Source organism: Microtus oregoni, unplaced genomic scaffold (assembly GCF_018167655.1).
Source record: "Microtus oregoni isolate MIOR12 unplaced genomic scaffold, Mior012 000023F_ref0000262, whole genome shotgun sequence".
Classification (NCBI taxonomy): Eukaryota; Metazoa; Chordata; class Mammalia; order Rodentia; family Cricetidae; genus Microtus; species Microtus oregoni.
Window position 1 is genome coordinate 18859557 of NW_024543082.1, and position 7933 is coordinate 18867489.

A 7933-nucleotide genomic window follows, 5' to 3' on the forward strand; every position below is an offset into this window, starting at 1 on the left:
AAGCTTAACTCATTCATAATTTCACAATATTAAAACATTAAGATGCACTTTTTGACAATTCCCCCTTTAAAGCAATATTTTAAAAGGATATATCACATACTAGAATATAAGCAAATATTGCAGCTTATGAATCTCTACATAGACATGAATTTGAACAAGCATTTGCAAAATTTCCAAACCGAGGTGCTGACATTTTGCTAATTCAAAGTTCCTGACACACTCTTCCATGGTTTTCCTTCCCAAGAAGCAAACAACATAGCTCTGACATCTCTCACCATTGGCCTGTGTGGTCAGTCAGTTACTGAGGTCCACATGAATGCAGTGCTTTGAAGAGTTCATCCTTGCATGCTGGTTTGGATTTATGAAAGAATTTATCATCATTTATTCATAAGTTTCTCTGTGAATTTGAATTACTTAATTAGGTGACTAGCATACATAAACAAGAATTCTTGATTTGTATATACTTTTTTTTGGTTTCTATGGCACCCATTTTGTTGGATATATACCTACAAATAAAGGGGATGGATCATGGGATAGTGAGATTTTAAACCATTACTTGCTATTATTGGTTAACTTGCCTGTCTATCCCCTCCTTTTTATCTTAAAATTATGCCTCAATACCTGAAAATGGAACCTTATTTTAAAATAAAGTCTTTTCATCTATAATTAGTAATAATGAAACTATATAGGGTTGGGATAGATTGGGCCCCAGTCCACTGTAACTGGTATCCATATGAAAAATGAACTAGCACATCCAGGCATATGAGATACATACTTGTGAAGACAAAGGCAAAGACAGAGGTGTGTTTCGTCTACAAGTCAGAAACCATCACAGACACCAGCAGCCCCCAGAAACTAGACAACAGGGAAAGACCAGATTCTTCCTTCCTGTATACGAAAACTTTGACTCCTGTGATGACAAACCAGAGCACAAAGCCACTTGGAGAGTCGAATTGCTCTTCCTTCCTTACAGTTCCACGAAGGAAAAAAACCACTGTGCAAAGTCACAAATGCATAGACCCAGCAACAAGGGAACAGCAAGCTGGATCTGTAGGAAATGGCTCATGTATGAAAATCAAGAGGGTGGAGGTTGTTTAGCTTGAATAACATCACAAAGACCTGGGCATGGTTGTCTTTAGTATTTCCTGCTTTTATATAGATTCTTTTCTCATATATTATATCCTGATTTCAGTTTCTCTTCCCTCTCATCCTCCCAGTTCCTCCCCACCTCCGCTTTCAACCAGATCTACTCCCTTTCTGTCTCTCAGTAGAAAAAACAAAACAAAACAGACTTTTATGATATAATCGCAAAACAGCAAAATAAAATATAATAAGATAAAACAAAATCCACCTCACTGAGGCTGAATAAGGAAATAAACAGACGATAAAGAACCCCAAGAGAAGGCAGAAGAATCAGAGACCTACTTGCTCACATGCTCAGGAGTCCCACAAATACAGTAAACTTAAAACTATAACACAAACACTGAAGACCTGGGCAGACCCCTGTGGCCTTGTGCTTGCTGCTTCAGTCTCTGTAAGGTCATGTGAAGTTTGCACAGTTGATTTAGAGAGTTTTGTTCTCCTGGTGTCATCCATCCCTCTGACTCTTCTACTCTTCCCATCTTCTCTGCTGCAGGCTCCTAGAGCGCTGAGGGGATGGATTTGACAGGAGCATCCCATTTAGAGCTGTATGTTCTAAAGTATATCTCTGTCTCTTTCTCTGCCTGTCTGTCTGTATCTGTCTCTCTCTGCATCCCTCTGTGTCAGTCTTCCTCTGTTTATTTCTGTTTGTGTTCCTCCCCCGATTTCCCCTGCATGCGTGCACGTGTGTGTGTGTGTGTGTGTGTGTGTGTGTGTGTGTGTACTGGCTGTGGTTTTCTGTATTTTTTCCCATCTGACAGGAGGAAGCTTCACTGATGTTGGCTTAATAAAGCACTGATCTATGAATATAGCAGAATATCATTAGGAGTCATTTTATTGTTACTTGGGTTTTTCAGACCAGTACTATTTGGTTTTATCCTAGGTATCTGGGCAAGCTAGTCTCTGGGTCCTAGGTCACTTAAGCAGTGTTAGATATTTGTTCTACCTCACGGAGTGGGACTTACGTTGATTCTGACATTAGCTGAGTACTCCCAGAAGCTTTGTGTCATCATTAGCTTAGCCTATTTTGCAGGCAGGACAGATCAAAGGTTTTGTGGTGGCTGAATGGAGCTTAAGTTTCTTTTTTGGTAGCCTGCAGAGTACCTGTCTATACCAGACCCTTGAATGTAGGGCTGAACGTTCAATTAGGCACTAGGTTGACCTCTCCATGTTCAATGAGTTGTGTGGATGTTGTCTTCAGCAATGGGGCCTTGCTGTTAATTTGTGTAGCTTATTTTCTTGGCAACATACCAAGTTGTTTGGGGTTTTTTCATGGGGCTCCTTTGGCCAAGAATTCAATTGGATGTAACCTGATTCCAGTATGGGAATCTTCCTTTGGTGACAAGAGATGGCTAGCTGGGACTCCATTTCCTTCATTATTTAAAGACTTCATTAGGATCACCTTCATATATTTTAGGAGTTTCCATCTTTCTAGGTTTCCATGCCACTTTTCAAATGCCTCTAAGTTCTAGCCACCATCCCTGAATTCCATGTTCCCTTCTCCTCTCTACCTTACCCTCCTGCTCCCTCCCCCCACACCCAGCACACCCATAAAATCTATTCTATTTTCCTTTCCAACAGAGATTCATGCCCCCCCAAGTCTTTTCCTCTATACCTAATCTCCCTAGATCTATTGATTATAGTTTGATTACCATTTATTTAATTTCCAATGTCCACATATATGTGAATAGAATACATACCATATATATCTTTCTAGATCTGGGTTACCTCACTCAGCATGCTATTTTTCTAGTACCACTCACTTGCCTACAAATTCATGATGTCAATTATTTAAGACAGCTGAATGATACTCTATTGTGTAAATGTATCACACTTTCTTCATTTTTTAGTTGAAAGACCATTTTGGTTGTGATGAAGGCGTAAATCACAAACAATCCCACACCAGTTTGGAATTATGATTAATAGGATGGTATTTATTTAAAGGGGGAAAAAACTTACAGATCACTGTCCCAGACAACAGCCCTCTGCACAATCAGGAAGAGAGTCTAGTCCCCGGAAGTGGAGCAGGAAACAAGAGAGAGAGGAGAGGGAAGTGGCTGCTTTTTTAAAGAGAGAGACCACGCCCCAATGGGCTGGTATCTCAGCAGCTATTGGCTGGAGGAGCGGAAGGACCTCCCGCAACATGGTTGTTTCCAATTTCTTGCTATTATGAACACAGTAGCATTAACATTGTAGGGTAAATGATCTTGTGATAGTATGAAGAGTCCTTTGAGTACAAGCCCAAGAGTAGTATAGCTGGGTCTTGAGGTGGAATGATTCCCATCTTTCTGAGGAAACAGCATACTAATTTCCACAATGCTTGTATAAGTTTGCACTCCCACCCGCAATAAAAAAATGTTGAGCTCTTTCCATATTCTGACCAGAATGAGCTTCATATGTATCTTAGACATTTTGACAGGTGTCAGGTGGAATCTTAGAGTAGTTTTGATTTGCATTTTCCTGATGGCTAAGGGTGTTCAACATTTTTTAAGTGTCTATGGTACCCTTGAGTATCCTCTACTGAGAATTCTCTATATAGATCTATACATTAGTCCTCTATCAGACATGGAGTTGGCAGAATTCTTTCCTCATTCTATGGGCAGCCAATTTGTCCAAAGGATGGTGTCTTTTGCATTACAGAAACTTTTCAGTTTCATGAGGTCCCATTTAATAGTTGTTTATCTTCTTGTCTTCACTGTTGGTTTTCTGTTAAGAATATCTCCTGTGAGCCGGGCGGTGGTGGCACATGCCTTTAATCCCAGCACTCGGGAGGCAGAGGCAGGCATATCTCTGTGAGTTCGAGACCAGCCTGGTCTACAAGAGCTAGTTCCAGGACAGGCTCCAAAGCCACAGAGAAACCCTGTCTCGGGAAAACAAACAAACAAACAAACAAAAAAAAAAAAGAATATCTCCTGTGCCAATGCGTTCAAGGCTCTTCCCCACTTTCACGTCTATCAGGTTCAATATATCTGGTTTTATGTTGAAATTTTTGATTCATTTGGTGTTGAGTTTTTGTGCAGGGTGATTGATAGATATAAATCTGTTTGCATTCTACATGCAAACATCTAGTTTGACAAACACTGTTGACAAATGCTATCTTATTTTCAGTGTGTATTTCTGGCTTTCTAATCAAACTCAGGTGTCCATAGGTATGTGCATTGTGTCTGGATTTCCGATTCAATTCCATTGATCAGCATGTCTGTTTTTATGCTAATGTCATGTGGTTTTCATTACTACAGCTTTGAAATACAATTTGAAAACAGAAATGGTGATAGCTCTTGCAGTTTCTACCTTTTTCAGTATTGTTTTGGATTTTCGGGGTTTTTGTTTTTCCTTATGAGGCTGAGAATTGACCTTTCATGATCTGTCAAAAATGTTGTTAGAAAAAAAAAATGTTGTTAGAATTTTGATGGGGATTTCACTGAATCTGTAGATTTATTTTATTAGGATTTTTTATTTTTTATTTATTTTTTTTACTTTGTTAAAAAAAACCCTACTGATCCAATAGCATGGGATAAATGTCTATCTTCTGACATCTTCTCCTGTTTTTTTTATTAAAAAAAATGAATTTGTGACATACAAGGCTTTCCGATGCTTGGTTAGTTAACCCCAAGATATTTTGTATTATTGTAGGTTACTGTGATTGATTACTTTCTCATTTTTGTATAGGAGGGCTATTCGTTTTCTTTCTTTCTTTCTTTCTTTCTTTCGTTAATCTTGTATCCAGCCACATTACTGAAAGTGTTTATCAGCTGTAGGGGCTTCCGGACAAAATTCTTGGACCCACTTATGTATTCTATCATATGAGCTGTAAAAACCAAGTCTTATTTTTTCCTTTCCAATCTGTATCCCATTGTTCTCTTTTTGTTGTCCTAGTGCTATAGCAAGGAATTCAAGTACTTTATTGAATAGATATGGAGAGAGTAGAGAAACTTGATTTATTGTTAATTTTAGTGGAATTGCTCTGGATTTTTCTCTGTTTGAGTTGATGCTGGGTATGAGCTTTCTGTAAACTGCATTTACTGTGTTAAGGTATGGTGTTGGTATTTCTAATCTTTCCATGATTTTACTTTTAGATTCCTTTTTCCCCCAGCCCAAACAAGGTTTCTTCCTGCCTTCCTCTCCAACCTACCCTCTTTCCCTCACTTCAACTTTTCCATTCTCTTCAGAAAAGTGCAGGCCTCCCATGTATATCAGCTAGTCATGCATATCAAGAAGCAGTAAGATTGGCACCTCCTATCCTATTAAGGCTGAATAGGGAGACCCAGTAAGAGAAAGGCTCCCAAAAGTAGGTAACAAGAGTCAGAGTCCTTCTCCATCTGTTAGGAGTTTCACAAGAAGACCAAGCTACACAACTGTTGTAGCATTGTTGAAGTAGGTATGGCCTTGTTGAGGAAGTGTGTGACTGTGGGAGCAGAATTTGAAGTCCCTTTTACTTGAGCTATGTTCAGTGTCAGTCGACTTCCTGTTCACTACAAGATATAGGACTTTCAGCTACTGCTCTAGCACCACATCTGCCTGCATGCCACCTTGCCCACAATGATGAAAATGAACTGAAACTCCGAAAATGTAAACAAGCCTCCAAAATTAAATATTTCACTTTATAAGATTGGTCATGGTCATGGTATCTCTTCATAGCAACAGGAACACTAAGAGTATTATGTTTAAAGGAAGAACAAAAATAATCCAGAATATGAACATGAGTAGTACACAACCAATTTTAATAATACTAAACTGCCAAATTGACCAATTAAGTATTTATTTCAATTAGAATTAATATCAGCTATGTGCAAAGTAAAAATCCAAATAGCAGTACTGTGAAAAACATGGTTTATTCTCTATTACACTAAGATAGGTCTAGGGCTGGTGGGGCAAATCTACAGTCATCAGGCCCAAGTCTTTCCATTGTTCTGTTTTTTTAATTCAATTGGTAGCTTCCATCCTCAGCATTGTCCATGGATCAAGTTACTCTGGGTCCTGTAGGTATCACTCCAGTACTGCAGTTTCACAGCTACACTAGAAAGCAAAAGAAAACCCTTCCCTTTCACTAAAGGGCTGTTCTGAAAATGTCACACTTATCATTTGCCAGAACTCATGGTCAGGATCAGATGCAAGGGAAACTAAAACAGGCTACTATCTATGTCTGTCCTTACATAATTGGAGCTATGTTATTGAGCAATGTGTGAGTTACTTTAGGCCACAAATGTGCTATCTGATAGGCAAACACAGGAACTCTATGGCAATGACTGTTCATTTGTCTAGGGTTAGCAGGGATCATCATGTCTGATGATTTTGATTGAGTTTGCTCAAGGCTTTGAAGGAAAGCACATTCTTGGATCCCTGAGCTGACTCAACAGAAACAGGAAAGGCTTGACTGACATGGGTCAGCTGTGTTCTCTTCTCATCCTCCAGCAGGTAGGTCATCCATATTCCCACAGAATGAAAAGTAGAAACACTCAGGACCTTTTGAGACCCAAACTCAAAACTGAAAAACTGCCATTCATGTATGTTTTTATTGGCCAAAGAAAACTATTTGGAGTGAATGAAAACTGTTCATAAACTCTTTATGGAAAAAACTTTGGGATCTACTAGAAACAAGACAAGAAAGGTGGGGTGAAGATTCAGTCGTGAAGAGAAGTGTCTTCCACAAGTAGAACAGGGAAGAGAGACAACTAACCAAGCAACTTGTTCTCTCTGCACCTGGATATCCTAGTTCTCTTACAGAATTACAGTACTAGATTCTTAACTCTTTATACACTGACTTAAACATAAAGATGTTGTGATGAAAAAGGAGATAAGAAGAGCTCATCCCTTAGATGTGTTTTAGTGACAGTTATGAATTTATTTACTGATTGACACATACTGATTTCCTACTATCAAAATAGGCACTAATTTTGACATAAGCACTGTTCCTTGTTGTTAGTAGTTTTTACTTTTATGTCTTTGCTCTTTGCACTTTTGGGGGCTCATCACCCAGCTCCAAATAAATCAGATGGAGTCTTATTACTTATAAATGCCTGGCCATAGCTTGGCTTGTTTCTTGACCACTTCTCTTAACTTAAATAATCCTGCCTACCTTTTGCCTCTGGGCTTTTACCTTTCTGAACACCATTCTTTACTTCTAATTCCATCCCTGCTGTGTAGTTGGGTGCCTGGCACCTGATGTTCTCCTCCCTTATTTTCTCACTTCTTTGACGTGCCTTCCTGGATTTCTCCTCCTATTTATTCAATCTGCTGGCCAGTCCCATCTCTTTTTCTCTATCCAGCAGTTGGCTGTTCAGTTCTTTAGTAGACCAATCTGGTTATTCATGCAGGAAACACAGCTTTAACCAAATCAATTAATTAACCACAGAATTAGCCCAATGCAAAAAAAAAAATGCAGCACATCTTTGCATCATTAAACAAATGTTCTGGAGCAGAAACAAATGCAACACATCTGGACAAATATTCCACAAGTCAATATAAAATTCCTGCTATTTATTGTGTGCAGAGATTTTCTAAGTCTGCACCAATCTATAAACTTTTTCTTCAAACAAACTAGCCTACGTTGTCAAGGCTTCCTACAAGTTAGTGTGTTCATAGGACTAAACAGGTGGGTTTACTACTCCTGGACAGACTCATAAATTATCCCAAATACAATCCTCTCCCTAGTCAAAACTGAATATAAACAACTCTGAGAACAGAACTGTAGAATAAAACAGTAGCTTTATAGCAGCACCCATTTGTTCTCTGCCCTGGCTTGGTCAACTACACTAGACTGTGAAACGGACAGGATTTGAACTTTTAAAGAAGC